This window comes from Anas platyrhynchos, chromosome 30 (assembly GCF_047663525.1).
Source record: "Anas platyrhynchos isolate ZD024472 breed Pekin duck chromosome 30, IASCAAS_PekinDuck_T2T, whole genome shotgun sequence".
Lineage (NCBI taxonomy): Eukaryota > Metazoa > Chordata > Aves > Anseriformes > Anatidae > Anas > Anas platyrhynchos.
In genome coordinates, this window is record NC_092616.1 from 343906 (window position 1) to 367523 (window position 23618).

Genomic DNA, 23618 nt, shown 5'->3' on the forward strand with positions numbered 1-23618 from the left:
GGCAAGGGCTATGTTTAGGGATGCTCGGAAACAGCGAACCCGGAGGGTCCAGTTGCATGTGGGGCTGCGTAAAGGCTCCCTGTGGGAGTTCAGATGTACCCAAAGCCTTCCTTTGGTGACACTTTTGGATGGTCCAAAGGGGCTTGCAACGCATTTTCTGGGGCCCGGGTTTTCAGTCTTCTCCCATGCCGTCTAGTGATATATTTAGTGTTGCTCGGAAAAATCGAACCCGGAGGGTCCAGTTGCATGTGGGGCTGCGTAAAGGCTCCCCTGGGGAGTTCTCTTGTACCCATAGCCTTCCTTTGGTGACACTTTTGGATGGTCCAAAGGGGCTTGCAACGCTTTTTCTGGGGCCTGATTTTTCAGTCGTCTTTGATGCCGGCTAGGGCTATGTTTAGGGATGCTCGGAAACAGCGAACCCGGAGGGTCCAGTTGCATGTGGGGCTGCGTAAAGGCTCCCCTGGGGAGTTCTCTTGTACCCAAAGCCTTCCTTTGGGGGCACTTTTGGATGGTCCAAAAGGGCTCGGAACGCATTTCTTGGGGCCTGATTTTTCAGTCGTCTTCGATGCTGGCAAGTGATATATTTAGGGATGCTCGGAAACAGCGAACCCGGAGGGTCCAGTTGCATGTGGGGCTGCGTAAAGGCTCCCCTGGGGAGTTCTCTTGTACCCAAAGCCTTCCTTTGGGGGCACTTTTGGATGGGCGAAAAGGGCTCGCAACGCATTTCCTGGGGCCTGAGTTTTCAGTCGTCTTCGATGCCGGCTAGGGCTATGTTTAGGGATGCTCGGAAACAGCGAACCCGGAGGGTCCAGTTGCATGTGGGGCTGCGTAAAGGCTCCCCTGGGGATTTCACTTGTACCCAGAGCCTTCCTTTGGTGACACTTTTGGATGGTCCAAAGGGGCTTGCAACGCGTTTCCTGGGGCCTTTTTTTTCAGTCGTCATCGATGCCGGCTAGGGCTATGTTTTGGGATGCTCGGAAACAGCGAACCCGGAGGGTCCAGTTTCATGTGGGGCTGCGTAAAGGCTCCCCTGGGGAGTTCACTTGTACCCAAAGCCTTCCTTTGGGGGCACTTTTGGATGTGTGAGAACGGCTCGCAACTCATTTCCTGGGGCCTGTTTTTTCAGTCGTCTTCGATGCCGGCTAGGGCTATGTTTAGGAATGCTCGGAAACAGCGAACCCGGAGGGTCCAGTTGCATGTGGGGCTGCGTAAAGGCTCCCCTGGGGAGTTCACTTGTACCCAATGCCTTCGTTTGGGGGCACTTGTGGATGGGCGAAAAGGGCTCGTAACGCATCTCCTGGGGCCTGATTTTTCAGTCGTCATCGATGCCGGCTAGGGTAATGTTTAGGGATGCTCGGAAACAGCGAACCCGGAGGGTCCAGTTGCATGTGGGGCTGCGTAAAGGCTCCCCTGGGGAGTTCTCTTGTACCCAAAGCCTTCCTTTGGGGGCACTTTTGGATGGGCGAAAAGGGCTCGCAACGCATTTCCTGGGGCCTGAGTTTTCAGTCGTCTTCGATGCCGGCTAGGGCTATGTTTAGGGATGCTCGGAAACAGCGAACCCGGAGGGTCCAGTTGCATGTGGGGCTGCGTAAAGGCTCCCCTGGGGAGTTCTCTTGTACCCAAAGCCTTCCTTTGGGGGCACTTTTGGATGGGCGAAAAGGGCTCGCAACGCATTTCCTGGGGCCTGAGTTTTCAGTCGTCTTCGATGCCGGCTAGGGCTATGTTTAGGGATGCTCGGAAACAGCGAACCCGGAGGGTCCAGTTGCATGTGGGGCTGCGTAAAGGCTCCCCTGGGGAGTTCACTTGTACCCAGAGCCTTCCTTTGGTGACACTTTTGGATGGTCCAAAGGGGCTTGCAACGCGTTTCCTGGGGCCTTTTTTTTCAGTCGTCATCGATGCCGGCTAGGGCTATGTTTAGGGATGCTCGGAAACAGCGAACCCGGAGGGTCCAGTTTCATGTGGGGCTGCGTAAAGGCTCCCCTGGGGAGTTCACTTGTACCCAAAGCCTTCCTTTGGGGGCACTTTTGGATGGGTGAGAACGGCTCGCAACTCATTTCCTGGGGCCTGTTTTTTCAGTCGTCTTCGATGCCGGCTAGGGCTATGTTTAGGAATGCTCGGAAACAGCGAACCCGGAGGGTCCAGTTGCATGTGGGGCTGCGTAAAGGCTCCCCTGGAGAGTTCACTTGTACCCAAAGCCTTCCTTTGGTGACACTTTTGGATGGTCCAAAGGGGCTTGCAACGCGTTTTCTGGGGCCCGGGTTTTCAGTCTTCTCCCATGCCGGCTAGTGATATATTTAGTGATGGTCGGAAACAGCGAACCCGGAGGGTCCAGTTGCATGTGGGGCTGCGTAAAGGCTCCCCTGGGGAGTTCTCTTGTACCCAAAGCCTTCCTTTGGGGGCACATTTGGATGGGTGAGAACGGCTCGCAACTCATTTCCTGGGGCCTGTTTTTTCAGTCGCCTTCGATGCCGGCTAGGGCTATGTTTAGGGATGCTCGGAAACAGCGAACCCGGAGGGTCCAGTTGCATGTGGGGCTGCGTAAAGGCTCCCCTGGGGAGTTCACTTGTACCCAAAGCCTTCCTTTGGTGACACTTTTGGATGGTCCAAAGGGGCTTGCAACGCGTTTTCTGGGGCCCGGGTTTTCAGTCTTTTCCCATGCCGTCTAGTGATATATTTAGTGTTGCTCGGAAAAATCGAACCCGGAGGGTCCAGTTGCATGTGGGGCTGCGTAAAGGCTCCCCTGGGGAGTTCTCTTGTACCCATAGCCTTCCTTTGGTGACACTTTTGGATGGTCCAAACGGGCTTGCAACGCTTTTTCTGGGGCCTGATTTTTCAGTCGTCTTTGATGCCGGCTAGGGCTATGTTTAGGGATGCTCGGAAACAGCGAACCCGGAGGGTCCAGTTGCATGTGGGTCTGCGTAAAGGCTCCCCTGGGGAGTTCTCTTGTACCCAAAGCCTTCCTTTGGGGGCACTTTTGGATGGTCCAAAAGGGCTCGGAACGCATTTCTTGGGGCCTGATTTTTCAGTCGTCTTCGATGCCGGCAAGGGATATATTTAGGGATGCTCGGAAACAGCGAACCCGGAGGGTCCAGTTGCATGTGGGGCTGCGTAAAGGCTCCCCTGGGGAGTTCACTTGTACCCAGAGCCTTCCTTTGGTGACACTTTTGGATGGTCCAAAGGGGCTTGCAACGCGTTTCCTGGGGCCTGATTTTTCAGTTGTCTTCGATGCCGGCTAGGGCTATGTTTAGGGATGCTCGGAAACAGCGAACCCGGAGGGTCCATTTGCATGTGGGGCTGCGTAAAGGCTCCCCTGGGGAGTTCTCTTGTACCCAAAGTCTTCCTTTGGGGGCACATTTGGATGGGCAAAAAGGGCTCGCAACGCATTTCCTGGGGCCTGATTTTGAAGTCGTCATCGATGCCGGCTAGGGCTATGTTTAGGGATGCTCGGAAACAGCGAACCCGGAGGGTCCAGTTGCATGTGGGTCTGTGTAAAGGCTCCCCTGGGGAGTTGACTTGTACACAAAGCCTTCCTTTGGTGACACTTTTGGATGGGCCAAAGGGACTCGCAACGCATTTCCTGGGGCCTGATTTTTCACTCGTCTCCGATACCGGCTAGGGCTATGTTTAGGGATGCTCGGAAACAGCGAACACGGAGGGTCCAGTTGCATGTGGGGCTGCGTAAAGGCTCCCCTGGGGAGTTCACTTGTACCCAGAGCCTTCCTTTGGGGGCACTTTTGGATGGGCGAAAAGGGCTCGGAACGCATTACCTGGGGCCTGATTTTTCACTCGTCTTCGATGCTGGCTAGGGATATGTTTAGGGATGCTCGGAAACAGCGAACCCGGAGGGTCCAGTTGCATGTGGGGCTGCGTAAAGGCTCCCCTGGGGAGTTCTCTTGTACCCAAAGCCTTCCTTTGGGGGCACTTTTGGATGGTCCAAAGGGGCTCGGAACGCCTTTCTTGGGGCCTGATTTTTCAGTCGTCTTTGATGCCGGCAAGGGCTATGTTTAGGGATGCTCGGAAACAGCGAACCCGGAGGGTCCAGTTGCATGTGGGGCTGCGTAAAGGCTCCCCTGGGGAGTTCACTTGTACCCAGAGCCTTCCTTTGGTGACACTTTTGGATGGTCCAAAGGGGCTTGCAACGCGTTTCCTGGGGCCTGATTTTTCAGTCGTCATCGATGCCGGCTAGGGCTATGTTTAGGGATGCTCGGAAACAGCGAACCCGGAGGGTCCAGTTTCATGTGGGGCTGCGTAAAGGCTCCCCTGGGGAGTTCACTTGTACCCAAAGCCTTCCTTTGGGGGCACTTTTGGATGGGTGAGAACGGCTCGCAACTCATTTCCTGGGACCTGTTTTTTCAGTCGTCTTCGATGCCGGCTAGGGCTATGTTTAGGAATGCTCGGAACCAGCGAACCCGGAGGGTCCAGTTGCATGTGGGGCTGCGTAAAGGCTCCCCTGGGGAGTTCACTTGTACCCAATGCCTTCGTTTGGGGGCACTTGTGGATGGGCGAAAAGGGCTCGTAACGCATCTCCTGGGGCCTGATTTTTCAGTCGTCATCGATGCCGGCTAGGGTAATGTTTAGGGATGCTCGGAAACAGCGAACCCGGAGGGTCCAGTTGCATGTGGGGCTGCGTAAAGGCTCCCCTGGGGAGTTCACTTGTACCCAAAGCCTTCCTTTGGGGGCACTTTTGGATGGGCGAAAAGGGCTCGCAACGCATTTCCTGGGGCCTGAGTTTTCAGTCGTCTTCGATGCCGGCTAGGGCTATGTTTAGGGATGCTCGGAAACAGCGAACCCGGAGGGTCCAGTTGCATGTGGGGCTGCGTAAAGGCTCCCCTGGGGAGTTCTCTTGTACCCAAAGCCTTCCTTTGGGGGCACTTTTGGATGGGCGAAAAGGGCTCGCAACGCATTTCCTGGGGCCCGGGTTTTCAGTCTTCTCCCATGCCGGCTAGTGATATATTTAGTGATGGTCGGAAACAGCGAACCCGGAGGGTCCAGTTGCATGTGGGGCTGCGTAAAGGCTCCCCTGGGGAGTTCACTTGTACCCAGAGCCTTCCTTTGGTGACACTTTTGGATGGTCCAAAGGGGCTTGCAACGCGTTTCCTGGGGCCTTTTTTTTCAGTCGTCATCGATGCCGGCTAGGGCTATGTTTAGGGATGCTCGGAAACAGCGAACCCGGAGGGTCCAGTTTCATGTGGGGCTGCGTAAAGGCTCCCCTGGGGAGTTCACTTGTACCCAAAGCCTTCCTTTGGTGACACTTTTGGATGGTCCAAAGGGGCTTGCAACGCGTTTCCTGGGGCCCGGGTTTTCAGTCTTCTCCCATGCCGGCTAGTGATATATTTAGTGTTGCTCGGAAAAATCGAACCCGGAGGGTCCAGTTGCATGTGGGGCTGCGTAAAGGCTCCCCTGGGGAGTTCTCTTGTACCCATAGCCTTCCTTTGGGGGCACTTTTGGATGGTCCAAAGGGGCTTGCAACGCTTTTTCTGGGGCCTGATTTTTCAGTCGTCTTTGATGCCGGCTAGGGCTATGTTTAGGGATGCTCGGAAACAGCGAACCCGGAGGGTCCAGTTGCATGTGGGTCTGCGTATAGGCTCCCCTGGGGAGTTCTCTTGTACCCAAAGCCTTCCTTTGGGGGCACTTTTGGATGGTCCAAAAGGGCTCGGAACGCATTTCTTGGGGCCTGATTTTTCAGTCGTCTTCGATGCCGGCAAGGGATATATTTAGGGATGCTCGGAAACAGCGAACCCGGAGGGTCCAGTTGCATGTGGGGCTGCGTAAAGGCTCCCCTGGGGAGTTCACTTGTACCCAAAGCCTTCCTTTGGTGACACTTTTGGATGGTCCAAAGGGGCTTGCAACGCGTTTCCTGGGGCCAGATTTTTCAGTTGTCTTCGATGCCGGCTAGGGCTATGTTTAGGGATGCTCGGAAACAGCGAACCCGGAGGGTCCATTTGCATGTGGGGCTGCGTAAAGGCTCCCCTGGGGAGTTCTCTTGTACCCAAAGTCTTCCTTTGGGGGCACATTTGGATGGGCAAAAAGGGCTCGCAACGCATTTCCTGGGGCCTGATTTTGAAGTCGTCATCGATGCCGGCTAGGGCTATGTTTAGGGATGCTCGGAAACAGCGAACCCGGAGGGTCCAGTTGCATGTGGGTCTGTGTAAAGGCTCCCCTGGGGAGTTGACTTGTACACAAAGCCTTCCTTTGGTGACACTTTTGGATGGGCCAAAGGGACTCGCAACGCATTTCCTGGGGCCTGATTTTTCACTCGTCTCCGATACCGGCTAGGGCTATGTTTAGGGATGCTCGGAAACAGCGAACACGGAGGGTCCAGTTGCATGTGGGGCTGCGTAAAGGCTCCCCTGGGGAGTTCACTTGTACCCAAAGCCTTCCTTTGGGGGCACTTTTGGATGGGTGAGAACGGCTCGCAACTCATTTCCTGGGGCCTGTTTTTTCAGTCGTCTTCGATGCCGGCAAGGGCTATGTTTAGGGATGCTCGGAAACAGCGAACCCGGAGGGTCCAGTTGCATGTGGGGCTGCGTAAAGGCTCCCCTGGGGAGTTCTCTTGTACCCAAAGCCTTCCTTTGGGGGCACTTTTGGATGGGCGAAAAGGGCTCGCAACGCATTTCCTGGGGCCTGAGTTTTCAGTCGTCTTCGATGCCGGCTAGGGCTATGTTTAGGGATGCTCGGAAACAGCGAACCCGGAGGGTCCAGTTGCATGTGGGGCTGCGTAAAGGCTCCCCTGGGGAGTTCTCTTGTACCCAAAGCCTTCCTTTGGGGGCACTTTTGGATGGGCGAAAAGGGCTCGCAACGCATTTCCTGGGGCCTGAGTTTTCAGTCGTCTTCGATGCCGGCTAGGGCTATGTTTAGGGATGCTCGGAAACAGCGAACCCGGAGGGTCCAGTTGCATGTGGGGCTGCGTAAAGGCTCCCCTGGGGAGTTCACTTGTACCCAGAGCCTTCCTTTGGTGACACTTTTGGATGGTCCAAAGGGGCTTGCAACGCGTTTCCTGGGGCCTTTTTCAGTCGTCATCGATGCCGGCTAGGGCTATGTTTAGGGATGCTCGGAAACAGCGAACCCGGAGGGTCCAGTTGCATGTGGGGCTGCGTAAAGGCTCCCCTGGGGAGTTCACTTGTACCCAAAGCCTTCCTTTGGGGGCACTTTTGGATGGGTGAGAACGGCTCGCAACTCATTTCCTGGGGCCTGTTTTTTCAGTCGTCTTCGATGCCGGCTAGGGCTATGTTTAGGAATGCTCGGAAACAGCGAACCCGGAGGGTCCAGTTGCATGTGGGGCTGCGTAAAGGCTCCCCTGGAGAGTTCACTTGTACCCAAAGCCTACCTTTGGTGACACTTTTGGATGGTCCAAAGGGGCTTGCAACGCGTTTTCTGGGGCCCGGGTTTTCAGTCTTCTCCCATGCCGGCTAGTGATATATTTAGTGATGGTCGGAAACAGCGAACCCGGAGGGTCCAGTTGCATGTGGGGCTGCGTAAAGGCTCCCCTGGGGAGTTCTCTTGTACCCAAAGCCTTCCTTTGGGGGCACATTTGGATGGGTGAGAACGGCTCGCAACTCATTTCCTGGGGCCTGTTTTTTCAGTCGCCTTCGATGCCGGCTAGGGCTATGTTTAGGGATGCTCGGAAACAGCGAACCCGGAGGGTCCAGTTGCATGTGGGGCTGCGTAAAGGCTCCCCTGGGGAGTTCACTTGTACCCAAAGCCTTCCTTTGGTGACACTTTTGGATGGTCCAAAGGGGCTTGCAACGCATTTTCTGGGGCCCGGGTTTTCAGTCTTCTCCCATGCCGTCTAGTGATATATTTAGTGTTGCTCGGAAAAATCGAACCCGGAGGGTCCAGTTGCATGTGGGGCTGCGTAAAGGCTCCCCTGGGGAGTTCTCTTGTACCCATAGCCTTCCTTTGGTGACACTTTTGGATGGTCCAAAGGGGCTTGCAACGCTTTTTCTGGGGCCTGATTTTTCAGTCGTCTTTGATGCCGGCTAGGGCTATGTTTAGGGATGCTCGGAAACAGCGAACCCGGAGGGTCCAGTTGCATGTGGGGCTGCGTAAAGGCTCCCCTGGGGAGTTCTCTTGTACCCAAAGCCTTCCTTTGGGGGCACTTTTGGATGGTCCAAAAGGGCTCGGAACGCATTTCTTGGGGCCTGATTTTTCAGTCGTCTTCGATGCCGGCAAGGGATATATTTAGGGATGCTCGGAAACAGCGAACCCGGAGGGTCCAGTTGCATGTGGGGCTGCGTAAAGGCTCCCCTGGGGAGTTCACTTGTACCCAGAGCCTTCCTTTGGTGACACTTTTGGATGGTCCAAAGGGGCTTGCAACGCGTTTCCTGGGGCCTGATTTTTCAGTTGTCTTCGATGCCGGCTAGGGCTATGTTTAGGGATGCTCGGAAACAGCGAACCCGGAGGGTCCATTTGCATGTGGGGCTGCGTAAAGGCTCCCCTGGGGAGTTCTCTTGTACCCAAAGTCTTCCTTTGGGGGCACATTTGGATGGGCAAAAAGGGCTCGCAACGCATTTCCTGGGGCCTGATTTTGAAGTCGTCATCGATGCCGGCTAGGGCTATGTTTAGGGATGCTCGGAAACAGCGAACCCGGAGGGTCCAGTTGCATGTGGGTCTGTGTAAAGGCTCCCCTGGGGAGTTGACTTGTACACAAAGCCTTCCTTTGGTGACACTTTTGGATGGGCCAAAGGGACTCGCAACGCATTTCCTGGGGCCTGATTTTTCACTCGTCTCCGATACCGGCTAGGGCTATGTTTAGGGATGCTCGGAAACAGCGAACACGGAGGGTCCAGTTGCATGTGGGGCTGCGTAAAGGCTCCCCTGGGGAGTTCACTTGTACCCAAAGCCTTCCTTTGGGGGCACTTTTGGATGGGCGAAAAGGGCTCGGAACGCATTACCTGGGGCCTGATTTTTCACTCGTCTTCGATGCTGGCTAGGGATATGTTTAGGGATGCTCGGAAACAGCGAACCCGGAGGGTCCAGTTGCATGTGGGGCTGCGTAAAGGCTCCCCTGGGGAGTTCTCTTGTACCCAAAGCCTTCCTTTGGGGGCACTTTTGGATGGTCCAAAGGGGCTCGGAACGCCTTTCTTGGGGCCTGATTTTTCAGTCGTCTTTGATGCCGGCAAGGGCTATGTTTAGGGATGCTCGGAAACAGCGAACCCGGAGGGTCCAGTTGCATGTGGGGCTGCGTAAAGGCTCCCCTGGGGAGTTCACTTGTACCCAGAGCCTTCCTTTGGTGACACTTTTGGATGGTCCAAAGGGGCTTGCAACGCGTTTCCTGGGGCCTGATTTTTCAGTCGTCATCGATGCCGGCTAGGGCTATGTTTAGGGATGCTCGGAAACAGCGAACCCGGAGGGTCCAGTTTCATGTGGGGCTGCGTAAAGGCTCCCCTGGGGAGTTCACTTGTACCCAAAGCCTTCCTTTGCGGGCACTTTTGGATGGGTGAGAACGGCTCGCAACTCATTTCCTGGGGCCTGTTTTTTCAGTCGTCTTCGATGCCGGCTAGGGCTATGTTTAGGAATGCTCGGAAACAGCAAACCCGGAGGGTCCAGTTGCATGTGGGGCTGCGTAAAGGCTCCCCTGGGGAGTTCACTTGTACCCAATGCCTTCGTTTGGGGGCACTTGTGGATGGGCGAAAAGGGCTCGTAACGCATCTCCTGGGGCCTGATTTTTCAGTCGTCATCGATGCCGGCTAGGGTAATATTTAGGGATGCTCGGAAACAGCGAACCCGGAGGGTCCAGTTGCATGTGGGGCTGCGTAAAGGCTCCCCTGGGGAGTTCTCTTGTACCCAAAGCCTTCCTTTGGGGGCACTTTTGGATGGGCGAAAAGGGCTCGCAACGCATTTCCTGGGGCCTGAGTTTTCAGTCGTCTTCGATGCCGGCTAGGGCTATGTTTAGGGATGCTCGGAAACAGCGAACCCGGAGGGTCCAGTTGCATGTGGGGCTGCGTAAAGGCTCCCCTGGGGAGTTCTCTTGTACCCAAAGCCTTCCTTTGGGGGCACTTTTGGATGGGCGAAAAGGGCTCGCAACGCATTTCCTGGGGCCTGAGTTTTCAGTCGTCTTCGATGCCGGCTAGGGCTATGTTTAGGGATGGTCGGAAACAGCGAACCCGGAGGGTCCAGTTGCATGTGGGGCTGCGTAAAGGCTCCCCTGGGGAGTTCACTTGTACCCAGAGCCTTCCTTTGGTGACACTTTTGGATGGTCCAAAGGGGCTTGCAACGCGTTTCCTGGGGCCTTTTTTTTCAGTCGTCATCGATGCCGGCTAGGGCTATGTTTAGGGATGCTCGGAAACAGCGAACCCGGAGGGTCCAGTTTCATGTGGGGCTGCGTAAAGGCTCCCCTGGGGAGTTCACTTGTACCCAAAGCCTTCCTTTGGGGGCACTTTTGGATGGGTGAGAACGGCTCGCAACTCATTTCCTGGGGCCTGTTTTTTCAGTCGTCTTCGATGCCGGCTAGTGCTATGTTTAGGAATGCTCGGAAACAGCGAACCCGGAGGGTCCAGTTGCATGTGGGGCTGCGTAAAGGCTCCCCTGGAGAGTTCACTTGTACCCAAAGCCTTCCTTTGGTGACACTTTTGGATGGTCCAAAGGGGCTTGCAACGCGTTTTCTGGGGCCCGGGTTTTCAGTCTTCTCCCATGCCGGCTAGTGATATATTTAGTGATGGTCGGAAACAGCGAACCCGGAGGGTCCAGTTGCATGTGGGGCTGCGTAAAGGCTCCCCTGGGGAGTTCTCTTGTACCCAAAGGCTTCCTTTGGGGGCACATTTGGATGGGTGAGAACGGCTCGCAACTCATTTCCTGGGGCCTGTTTTTTCAGTCGCCTTCGATGCCGGCTAGGGCTATGTTTAGGGATGCTCGGAAACAGCGAACCCGGAGGGTCCAGTTGCATGTGGGGCTGCGTAAAGGCTCCCCTGGGGAGTTCTCTTGTACCTAAAGCCTTCCTTTGGTGACACTTTTGGATGGTCCAAAGGGGCTTGCAACGCGTTTTCTGGGGCCCGGGTTTTCAGTCTTCTCCCATGCCGGCTAGTGATATATTTAGTGTTGCCCGGAAAAATCGAACCCGGAGGGTCCAGTTGCATGTGGGGCTGCGTAAAGGCTCCCCTGGGGAGTTCTCTTGTACCCATAGCCTTCCTTTGGTGACACTTTTGGATGGTCCAAAGGGGCTTGCAACGCTTTTTCTGGGGCCTGATTTTTCAGTCGTCTTTGATGCCGGCTAGGGCTATGTTTAGGGATGCTCGGAAACAGCGAACCCGGAGGGTCCAGTTGCATGTGGGGCTGCGTAAAGGCTCCCCTGGGGAGTTCACTTGTACCCAGAGCCTTTACTTTGGTGACACTTTTGGATGGTCCAAAAGGGCTTGCAACGCGTTTCCTGGGGCCTGATTTTTCAGTTGTCTTCGATGCCGGCTAGGGCTATGTCTAGGGATGCACGGAAACAGCGAACCCGGAGGGTCCAGTTGCATGTGGGTCTGTGTAAAGGCTCCCCTGGGGAGTTGACTTGTACACAAAGCCTTCCTTTGGTGACACTTTTGGATGGGCCAAAGGGACTCGCAACGCATTTCCTGGGGCCTGATTTTTCACTCGTCTCCGATACCGGCTAGGGCTATGTTTAGGGATGCTCGGAAACAGCGAACACGGAGGGTCCAGTTGCATGTGGGGCTGCGTAAAGGCTCCCCTGGGGAGTTCACTTGTACCCAAAGCCTTCCTTTGGGGGCACATTTGGATGGGTGAGAACGGCTCGCAACTCATTTCCTGGGGCCTGTTTTTTCAGTCGCCTTCGATGCCGGCTAGGGCTATGTTTAGGGATGCTCGGAAACAGCGAACCCGGAGGGTCCAGTTGCATGTGGGGCTGCGTAAAGGCTCCCCTGGGGAGTTCACTTGTACCCAAAGCCTTCCTTTGGTGACACTTTTGGATGGTCCAAAGGGGCTTGCAACGCATTTTCTGGGGCCCGGGTTTTCAGTCTTCTCCCATGCCGTCTAGTGATATATTTAGTGTTGCTCGGAAAAATCGAACCCGGAGGGTCCAGTTGCATGTGGGGCTGCGTAAAGGCTCCCCTGGGGAGTTCTCTTGTACCCATAGCCTTCCTTTGGTGACACTTTTGGATGGTCCAAAGGGGCTTGCAACGCTTTTTCTGGGGCCTGATTTTTCAGTCGTCTTTGATGCCGGCTAGGGCTATGTTTAGGGATGCTCGGAAACAGCGAACCCGGAGGGTCCAGTTGCATGTGGGTCTGCGTAAAGGCTCCCCTGGGGAGTTCTCTTGTACCCAAAGCCTTCCTTTGGGGGCACTTTTGGATGGTCCAAAAGGGCTCGGAACGCATTTCTTGGGGCCTGATTTTTCAGTCGTCTTCGATGCCGGCAAGGGATATATTTAGGGATGCTCGGAAACAGCGAACCCGGAGGGTCCAGTTGCATGTGGGGCTGTGTAAAGGCTCCCCTGGGGAGTTCACTTGTACCCAGAGCCTTCCTTTGGTGACACTTTTGGATGGTCCAAAGGGGCTTGCAACGCGTTTCCTGGGGCCTGATTTTTCAGTTGTCTTCGATGCCGGCTAGGGCTATGTTTAGGGATGCTCGGAAACAGCGAACCCGGAGGGTCCATTTGCATGTGGGGCTGCGTAAAGGCTCCCCTGGGGAGTTCTCTTGTACCCAAAGTCTTCCTTTGGGGGCACATTTGGATGGGCAAAAAGGGCTCGCAACGCATTTCTTGGGGCCTGATTTTGAAGTCGTCATCGATGCCGGCTAGGGCTATGTTTAGGGATGCTCGGAAACAGCGAACCCGGAGGGTCCAGTTGCATGTGGGTCTGTGTAAAGGCTCCCCTGGGGAGTTGACTTGTACACAAAGCCTTCCTTTGGTGACACTTTTGGATGGGCCAAAGGGACTCGCAACGCATTTCCTGGGGCCTGATTTTTCACTCGTCTCCGATACCGGCTAGGGCTATGTTTAGGGATGCTCGGAAACAGCGAACACGGAGGGTCCAGTTGCATGTGGGGCTGCGTAAAGGCTCCCCTGGGGAGTTCACTTGTACCCAAAGCCTTCCTTTGGGGGCACTTTTGGATGGGCGAAAAGGGCTCGGAACGCATTACCTGGGGCCTGATTTTTCACTCGTCTTCGATGCTGGCTAGGGATATGTTTAGGGATGCTCGGAAACAGCGAACCCGGAGGGTCCAGTTGCATGTGGGGCTGCGTAAAGGCTCCCCTGGGGAGTTCTCTTGTACCCAAAGCCTTCCTTTGGGGGCACTTTTGGATGGTCCAAAGGGGCTCGGAACGCCTTTCTTGGGGCCTGATTTTTCAGTCGTCTTTGATGCCGGCAAGGGCTATGTTTAGGGATGCTCGGAAACAGCGAACCCGGAGGGTCCAGTTGCATGTGGGGCTGCGTAAAGGCTCCCCTGGGGAGTTCACTTGTACCCAGAGCCTTCCTTTGGTGACACTTTTGGATGGTCCAAAGGGGCTTGCAACGCGTTTCCTGGGGCCTGATTTTTCAGTCGTCATCGATGCCGGCTAGGGCTATGTTTAGGGATGCTCGGAAACAGCGAACCCGGAGGGTCCAGTTTCATGTGGGGCTGCGTAAAGGCTCCCCTGGGGAGTTCACTTGTACCCAAAGCCTTCCTTTGCGGGCACTTTTGGATGGGTGAGAACGGCTCGCAACTCATTTCCTGGGGCCTGTTTTTTCAGTCGTCTTCGATGCCGGCTAGGGCTATGTTTAGGAATGCTCGGAACCAGCAAACCCGGAGGGTCCAGTTGCATGTGGGGCTGCGTAAAGGCTCCCCTGGGGAGTTCACTTGTACCCAATGCCTTCGTTTGGGGGCACTTGTGGATGGGCGAAAAGGGCTCGTAACGCATCTCCTGGGGCCTGATTTTTCAGTCGTCATCGATGCCGGCTAGGGTAATGTTTAGGGATGCTCGGAAACAGCGAACCCGGAGGGTCCAGTTGCATGTGGGGCTGCGTAAAGGCTCCCCTGGGGAGTTCTCTTGTACCCAAAGCCTTCCTTTGGGGGCACTTTTGGATGGGCGAAAAGGGCTCGCAACGCATTTCCTGGGGCCTGAGTTTTCAGTCGTCTTCGATGCCGGCTAGGGCTATGTTTAGGGATGCTCGGAAACAGCGAACCCGGAGGGTCCAGTTGCATGTGGGGCTGCGTAAAGGCTCCCCTGGGGAGTTCTCTTGTACCCAAAGCCTTCCTTTGGGGTCACTTTTGGATGGGCGAAAAGGGCTCGCAACGCATTTCCTGGGGCCTGAGTTTTCAGTCGTCTTCGATGCCGGCTAGGGCTATGTTTAGGGATGGTCGGAAACAGCGAACCCGGAGGGTCCAGTTGCATGTGGGGCTGCGTAAAGGCTCCCCTGGGGAGTTCACTTGTACCCAGAGCCTTCCTTTGGTGACACTTTTGGATGGTCCAAAGGGGCTTGCAACGCGTTTCCTGGGGCCTTTTTTTTCAGTCGTCATCGATGCCGGCTAGGGCTATGTTTAGGGATGCTCGGAAACAGCGAACCCGGAGGGTCCAGTTGCATGTGGGGCTGCGTAAAGGCTCCCCTGGGGAGTTCTCTTGTACCCAAAGCCTTCCTTTGGTGACACTTTTGGATGGTCCAAAGGGGCTTGCAACGCGTTTTCTGGGGCCCGGGTTTTCAGTCTTCTCCCATGCCGGCTAGTGATATATTTAGTGATGGTCGGAAACAGCGAACCCGGAGGGTCCAGTTGCATGTGGGGCTGCGTAAAGGCTCCCCTGGGGAGTTCTCTTGTACCCAAAGGCTTCCTTTGGGGGCACATTTGGATGGGTGAGAACGGCTCGCAACTCATTTCCTGGGGCCTGTTTTTTCAGTCGCCTTCGATGCCGGCTAGGGCTATGTTTAGGGATGCTCGGAAACAGCGAACCCGGAGGGTCCAGTTGCATGTGGGGCTGCGTAAAGGCTCCCCTGGGGAGTTCACTTGTACCTAAAGCCTTCCTTTGGTGACACTTTTGGATGGTCCAAAGGGGCTTGCAACGCGTTTTCTGGGGCCCGGGTTTTCAGTCTTCTCCCATGCCGGCTAGTGATATATTTAGTGTTGCCCGGAAAAATCGAACCCGGAGGGTCCAGTTGCATGTGGGGCTGCGTAAAGGCTCCCCTGGGGAGTTCTCTTGTACCCATAGCCTTCCTTTGGTGACACTTTTGGATGGTCCAAAGGGGCTTGCAACGCTTTTTCTGGGGCCTGATTTTTCAGTCGTCTTTGATGCCGGCTAGGGCTATGTTTAGGGATGCTCGGAAACAGCGAACCCGGAGGGTCCAGTTGCATGTGGGGCTGCGTAAAGGCTCCCCTGGGGAGTTCACTTGTACCCAGAGCCTTCCTTTGGTGACACTTTTGGATGGTCCAAAAGGGCTTGCAACGCGTTTCCTGGGGCCTGATTTTTCAGTTGTCTTCGATGCCGGCTAGGGCTATGTCTAGGGATGCTCGGAAACAGCGAACCCGGAGGGTCCAGTTGCATGTGGGTCTGTGTAAAGGCTCCCCTGGGGAGTTGACTTGTACACAAAGCCTTCCTTTGGTGACACTTTTGGATGGGCCAAAGGGACTCGCAACGCATTTCCTGGGGCCTGATTTTTCACTCGTCTCCGATACCGGCTAGGGCTATGTTTAGGGATGCTCGGAAACAGCGAACACGGAGGGTCCAGTTGCATGTGGGGCTGCGTAAAGGCTCCCCTGGGGAGTTCACTTGTACCCAAAGCCTTCCTTTGGGGGCACTTTTGGATGGGCGAAAAGGGCTCGGAACGCATTACCTGGGGCCTGATTTTTCACTCGTCTTCGATGCTGGCTAGGGATATGTTTAGGGATGCTCGGAAACAGCGAACCCGGAGGGTCCAGTTGCATGTGGGGCTGCGTAAAGGCTCCCCTGGGGAGTTCACTTGTACCCAAAGCCTTCCTTTGGGGGCACTTTTGGATGGTCCAAAGGGGCTCGGAACGCCTTTCTTGGGGCCTGATTTTTCAGTCGTCTTTGATGCCGGCAAGGGCTATGTTTAGGGATGCTCGGAAACAGCGAACCCGGAGGGTCCAGTTGCATGTGGGGCTGCGTAAAGGCTCCCCTGGGGAGTTCACTTGTACCCAGAGCCTTCCTTTGGTGACACTTTTGGATGGTCCAAAGGGGCTTGCAACGCGTTTCCTGGGGCCTGATTTTTCAGTCGTCATCGATGCCGGCTAGGGCTATGTTTAGGGATGCTCGGAAACAGCGAACCCGGAGGGTCCAGTTTCATGTGGGGCTGCGTAAAGGCTCCCCTGGGGAGTTCACTTGTACCCAAAGCCTTCCTTTGGGGGCACTTTTGGATGGGTGAGAACGGCTCGCAACTCATTTCCTGGGGCCTGTTTTTTCAGTCGTCTTCGATGCCGGCTAGGGCTATGTTTAGGAATGCTCGGAACCAGCGAACCCGGAGGGTCCAGTTGCATGTGGGGCTGCGTAAAGGCTCCCCTGGAGAGTTCACTTGTACCCAAAGCCTTCCTTTGGTGACACTTTTGGATGGTCCAAAGGGGCTTGCAACGCGTTTTCTGGGGCCCGGGTTTTCAGTCTTCTCCCATGCCGGCTAGTGATATATTTAGTGATGCTCGGAAAAATCGAACCCGGAGGGTCCAGTTGCATGTGGGGCTGCGTAAAGGCTCCCCTGGTGAGTTCTCTTGTACCCAAAGCCTTCCTTTGGGGGTACTTTTGGATGGGCGAAAAGGGCTCGCAACGCATTTCCTGGGGCCTGATTTTTCAGTCGTCATCGATGCTGGCTAGTGCTATGTTTAGGGATGCTCAGAAAGAGCGAACCCGGAGGGTCCAGTTGCATGTGGGGCTGCGTAAAGGCTCCCCTGGGGAGTTCTCTTGTACCCAAAGCCTTCCTTTGGGGGCACATTTGGATGGTGAAAAGGGCTCGGAACGCATTTCTTGGGGCCTGATTTTTCAGTCGTCTTTGATGCCGGCTAGGGCTATGTTTAGGGATGCTCGGAAACAGCGAACCCGGAGGGTCCAGTTGCATGTGGGGCTGCCTAAAGGCTCCCCTGGGGAGTTCACTTGTACCCAGAGCCTTCCTTTGGTGACACTTTTGGATGGTCCAAAGGGGCTTGCAACGCGTTTCCTGGGGCCTGAGTTTTCAGTCGTCTTCGATGCCGGCTAGGGCTATGTTTAGGGATGCTCGGAAACAGCGAACCCGGAGGGTCCAGTTGCATGTGGGGCTGCGTAAAGGCTCCCCTGGGGAGTTCACTTGTACCCAAAGCCTTCCTTTGGTGACACTTTTGGATGGTCCAAAGGGGCTTGCAACGCGTTTTCTGGGGCCCGGGTTTTCAGTCTTCTCCCATGCCGGCTAGTGATATATTTAGGGTTGCTCGGAAAAATCGAACCCGGAGGGTCCAGTTGCATGTGAGGCTGCGTAAAGGCTCCCCTGGGGAGTTCTCTTGTACCCATAGCCTTCCTTTGGTGACACTTTTGGATGGTCCAAAGGGGCTTGCAACGCTTTTCCTGGGGCCTGATTTTTCAGTCGTCTTTGATGCCGGCTAGGGATATGTTTAGGGATGCTCGGAAACAGCGAACCCAGAGGGTCCAGTTGCATGTGGGGCTGCGTAAAGGCTCCCCTGGGGAGTTCTCTTGTACCCAAAGCCTTCCTTTGGGGGCACATTGGGATGGCGAAAAGGGCTCGGAACGCATTTCTTGGGGCCTGATTTTTCTGTCGTCTTTGATGCCGGCTAGGGTAATGTTTAGGGATGCTCGGAAACAGCGAACCCGGAGGGTCCAGTTGCATGTGGGGCTGCGTATAGGCTCCCCTGGGGAGTTCTCTTGTACCCAAAGCCTTCCTTTGGGGCCAATTTTGGATGGGCGAAAAGGGCTCGCAACGCATTTCCTGGGGCCTGAGTTTTCAGTCGTCTTCGATGCCGGCTAGGGCTATGTTTAGGGATGCTCGGAAACAGCGAACCCGGAGGGTCCAGTTGCATGTGGGGCTGCGTAAAGGCTCCCCTGGGGAGATCACTTGTACCCAAAGCCTTCCTTTGGGGGCACATTTGGATGGGCGAAAAGGGCTTGCAACGCATTTCCTGGGGCCTGATTTTTCAGTCGTCTTCGATGCCGGCTAGGGCTATGTTTAGGGATGCTCGGAAACAGCGAACCCGGAGGGTCCAGTTGCATGTGGGGCTGCGTAAAGGCTCCCCTGGGGAGTTCACTTGTACCCAAAGCCTTCCTTTGGTGACACTTTTGGATGGTCCAAAGGGACTTGCAACGCTTTTTCTGGGGCCTGAGTTTTCAGTCGTCTTCGATGCCGGCTAGGGCAATGTTTAGGGATGATCAGAAACAGCGAACCCGGAGGGTCCAGTTGCATGTGGGGCTGCGTAAAGGCTCCCCTGGGGAGTTCACTTGTACCCAATGCCTTCGTTTGGGGGCACTTGTGGATGGGCGAAAAGGGCTCGTAACGCATCTCCTGGGGCCTGATTTTTCAGTCGTCATCGATGCCGGCTAGGGTAATGTTTAGGGATGCTCGGAAACAGCGAACCCGGAGGGTCCAGTTGCATGTGGGGCTGCGTAAAGGCTCCCCTGGGGAGTTCTCTTGTACCCAAAGCCTTCCTTTGGGGGCACTTTTGGATGGGCGAAAAGGGCTCGCAACGCATTTCCTGGGGCCTGAGTTTTCAGTCGTCTTCGATGCCGGCTAGGGCTATGTTTAGGGATGCTCGGAAACAGCGAACCCGGAGGGTCCAGTTGCATGTGGGGCTGCGTAAAGGCTCCCCTGGGGAGTTCACTTGTACCCAGAGCCTTCCTTTGGTGACACTTTTGGATGGTCCAAAGGGGCTTGCAACGCGTTTCCTGGGGCCTTTTTTTTCAGTCGTCATCGATGCCGGCTAGGGCTATGTTTAGGGATGCTCGGAAACAGCGAACCCGGAGGGTCCAGTTTCATGTGGGGCTGCGTAAAGGCTCCCCTGGGGAGTTCACTTGTACCCAAAGCCTTCCTTTGGGGGCACTTTTGGATGGGTGAGAACGGCTCGCAACTCATTTCCTGAGGCCTGTTTTTTCAGTCGTCTTCGATGCCGGCTAGGGCTATGTTTAGGAATGCTCGGAAACAGCGAACCCGGAGGGTCCAGTTGCATGTGGGGCTGCGTAAAGGCTCCCCTGGGGAGTTGACTTGTACACAAAGCCTTCCTTTGGTGACACTTTTGGATGGTCCAAAGGGGCTTGCAACGCTTTTTCTGGGGCCTGAGTTTTCAGTCGTCTTCGATGCCGGCTAGGGCAATGTTTAGGGATGATCGGAAACAGCGAACCCGGAGGGTCCAGTTGCATGTGGGGCTGCGTAAAGGCTCCCCTGGTGAGTTCTCTTGTACCCAAAGCCTTCCTTTGGGGGTACTTTTGGATGGGCGAAAAGGGCTCGCAACGCATTTCCTGGGGCCTGATTTTTCAGTCGTCATCGATGCTGGCTAGTGCTATGTTTAGGGATGCTCAGAAAGAGCGAACCCGGAGGGTCCAGTTGCATGTGGGGCTGCGTAAAGGCTCCCCTGGGGAGTTCTCTTGTACCCAAAGCCTTCCTTTGGGGGCACATTTGGATGGTGAAAAGGGCTCGGAACGCATTTCTTGGGGCCTGATTTTTCAGTCGTCTTTGATGCCGGCTAGGGCTATGTTTAGGGATGCTCGGAAACAGCGAACCCGGAGGGTCCAGTTGCATGTGGGGCTGCCTAAAGGCTCCCCTGGGGAGTTCACTTGTACCCAGAGCCTTCCTTTGGTGACACTTTTGGATGGTCCAAAGGGGCTTGCAACGCGTTTCCTGGGGCCTGAGTTTTCAGTCGTCTTCGATGCCGGCTAGGGCTATGTTTAGGGATGCTCGGAAACAGCGAACCCGGAGGGTCCAGTTGCATGTGGGGCTGCGTAAAGGCTCCCCTGGGGAGTTCACTTGTACCCAAAGCCTTCCTTTGGTGACACTTTTGGATGGTCCAAAGGGGCTTGCAACGCGTTTTCTGGGGCCCGGGTTTTCAGTCTTCTCCCATGCCGGCTAGTGATATATTTAGGGTTGCTCGGAAAAATCGAACCCGGAGGGTCCAGTTGCATGTGAGGCTGCGTAAAGGCTCCCCTGGGGAGTTCTCTTGTACCCATAGCCTTCCTTTGGTGACACTTTTGGATGGTCCAAAGGGGCTTGCAACGCTTTTCCTGGGGCCTGATTTTTCAGTCGTCTTTGATGCCGGCTAGGGATATGTTTAGGGATGCTCGGAAACAGCGAACCCAGAGGGTCCAGTTGCATGTGGGGCTGCGTAAAGGCTCCCCTGGGGAGTTCTCTTGTACCCAAAGCCTTCCTTTGGGGGCACATTGGGATGGCGAAAAGGGCTCGGAACGCATTTCTTGGGGCCTGATTTTTCTGTCGTCTTTGATGCCGGCTAGGGTAATGTTTAGGGATGCTCGGAAACAGCGAACCCGGAGGGTCCAGTTGCATGTGGGGCTGCGTATAGGCTCCCCTGGGGAGTTCTCTTGTACCCAAAGCCTTCCTTTGGGGCCAATTTTGGATGGGCGAAAAGGGCTCGCAACGCATTTCCTGGGGCCTGAGTTTTCAGTCGTCTTCGATGCCGGCTAGGAATATGTTTAGGGATGCTCGGAAACAGCGAACCCGGAGGGTCCAGTTGCATGTGGGGCTGCGTAAAGGCTCCCCTGGGGAGATCACTTGTACCCAAAGCCTTCCTTTGGGGGCACATTTGGATGGGCGAAAAGGGCTTGCAACGCATTTCCTGGGGCCTGATTTTTCAGTCGTCTTCGATGCCGGCTAGGGCTATGTTTAGGGATGCTCGGAAACAGCGAACCCGGAGGGTCCAGTTGCATGTGGGGCTGCGTAAAGGCTCCCCTGGGGAGTTCACTTGTACCCAAAGCCTTCCTTTGGTGACACTTTTGGATGGTCCAAAGGGACTTGCAACGCTTTTTCTGGGGCCTGAGTTTTCAGTCGTCTTCGATGCCGGCTAGGGCAATGTTTAGGGATGATCAGAAACAGCGAACCCGGAGGGTCCAGTTGCATGTGGGGCTGCGTAAAGGCTCCCCTGGGGAGTTCACTTGTACCCAATGCCTTCGTTTGGGGGCACTTGTGGATGGGCGAAAAGGGCTCGTAACGCATCTCCTGGGGCCTGATTTTTCAGTCGTCATCGATGCCGGCTAGGGTAATGTTTAGGGATGCTCGGAAACAGCGAACCCGGAGGGTCCAGTTGCATGTGGGGCTGCGTAAAGGCTCCCCTGGGGAGTTCTCTTGTACCCAAAGCCTTCCTTTGGGGGCACTTTTGGATGGGCGAAAAGGGCTCGCAACGCATTTCCTGGGGCCTGAGTTTTCAGTCGTCTTCGATGCCGGCTAGGGCTATGTTTAGGGATGCTCGGAAACAGCGAACCCGGAGGGTCCAGTTGCATGTGGGGCTGCGTAAAGGCTCCCCTGGGGAGTTCACTTGTACCCAGAGCCTTCCTTTGGTGACACTTTTGGATGGTCCAAAGGGGCTTGCAACGCGTTTCCTGGGGCCTTTTTTTTCAGTCGTCATCGATGCCGGCTAGGGCTATGTTTAGGGATGCTCGGAAACAGCGAACCCGGAGGGTCCAGTTTCATGTGGGGCTGCGTAAAGGCTCCCCTGGGGAGTTCACTTGTACCCAAAGCCTTCCTTTGGGGGCACTTTTGGATGGGTGAGAACGGCTCGCAACTCATTTCCTGAGGCCTGTTTTTTCAGTCGTCTTCGATGCCGGCTAGGGCTATGTTTAGGAATGCTCGGAAACAGCGAACCCGGAGGGTCCAGTTGCATGTGGGGCTGCGTAAAGGCTCCCCTGGGGAGTTGACTTGTACACAAAGCCTTCCTTTGGTGACACTTTTGGATGGTCCAAAGGGGCTTGCAACGCTTTTTCTGGGGCCTGAGTTTTCAGTCGTCTTCGATGCCGGCTAGGGCAATGTTTAGGGATGATCGGAAACAGCGAACCCGGAGGGTCCAGTTGCATGTGGGGCTGCGTAAAGGCTCCCCTGGGGAGTTCACTTGTACCCAATGCCTTCGTTTGGGGGCACTTGTGGATGGGCGAAAAGGGCTCGTAACGCATCTCCTGGGGCCTGATTTTTCAGTCGTCATCGATGCCGGCTAGGGCTATGTTTAGGGATGCTCGGAAACAGCGAACCCGGAGGGTCCAGTTGCATGTGGGGCTGCGTAAAGGCTCCCCTGGGGAGTTCTCTTGTACCCAAAGCCTTCCTTTGGGGGCACTTTTGGATGGGCGAAAAGGGCTCGCAACGCATTTCCTGGGGCCTGATTTTTCAGTCGTCTTCGATGCCGGCTAGGGCTATGTTTAGGGATGCTCGGAAACAGCGAACCCGGAGGGTCCAGTTGCATGTGGGGCTGCGTAAAGGCTCCCCTGGGGAGTTCTCTTGTACCCAAAGCCTTCCTTTGGGGGCACATTTGGATGGGCGAAAAGGGCTCGCAACGCATTTCCTGGGGCCTGATTTTTCAGTCGTCTTCGATGCCGGCTAGGGCTATGTTTAGGGATGCTCGGAAACAGCGAACCCGGAGGGTCCAGTTGCATGTGGGGCTGCGTAAAGGCTCCCCTGGGGAGTTCACTTGTACCCAGAGCCTTCCTTTGATGACACTTTTGGATGGTCCAAAGGGGCTTGCAACGCGTTTCCTGGGGCCTTTTTTTTCAGTCGTCATCGATGCCGGCTAGGGTAATGTTTAGGGATGCTCGGAAACAGCGAACCCGGAGGGTCCAGTTTCATGTGGGGCTGCGTAAAGGCTCCCCTGGGGAGTTCACTTGTACCCAAAGCCTTCCTTTGGGGGCACTTTTGGATGGGTGAGAACGGCTCGCAACTCATTTCCTGAGGCCTGTTTTTTCAGTCGTCTTCGATGCCGGCTAGGGCTATGTTTAGGAATGCTCGGAAACAGCGAACCCGGAGGGTCCAGTTGCATGTGGGGCTGCGTAAAGGCTCCCCTGGGGAGTTGACTTGTACACAAAGCCTTCCTTTGGTGACAGTTTTGGATGGTCCAAAGGGGCTTGCAACGCGTTTCCTGGGGCCTGATTTTTCAGTCGTCTTTGATGCCGGCTAGGGCTATGTTTAGGGATGCTCGGAAACAGCGAACCCGGAGGGTCCAGTTGCATGTGGGGCTGCGTAAAGGCTCCCCTGGGGAGTTCTCTTGTACCCAAAGCCTTCCTTTGGGGGCACTTTTGGATGGGCGAAAAAGGGCTCGCAACGCATTTCCTGGGGCCTGATTTTTCACTCGTCTTCGATCCTGGCTAGGGTTATGTTTAGGGATGCTCGGAAAGAGCGAACCCGGAGGGTCCAGTTGCATGTGGGGCTGCGTAAAGGCTCCCCTGGGGAGTTCTCTTGTACCCAAAGTCTAGCTTTGGGGGCACATTTGGATGGGCAAAAAGGGCTCGGAACGCATTTCCTGGGGCCTGATTTTTCAGTCGTCTTTGATGCCGGCTAGGGCTATGTTTAGGGATGCTCGGAAACAGCGAACCCGGAGGGTCCAGTTGCATGTGGGTCTGTGTAAAGGCTCCCCTGGGGAGTTGACTTGTACACAAAGCCTTCCTTTGGTGACAATTTTGCATGGTCCAAAGGGACTCGCAACGCATTTCCTGGGGCCTGATTTTTCACTCGTCTCCAATGCCGGCTAGGGCTATGTTTAGGGATGCTCGGAAAAAGCGAACACGGAGGGTCCAGTTGCATGTGGG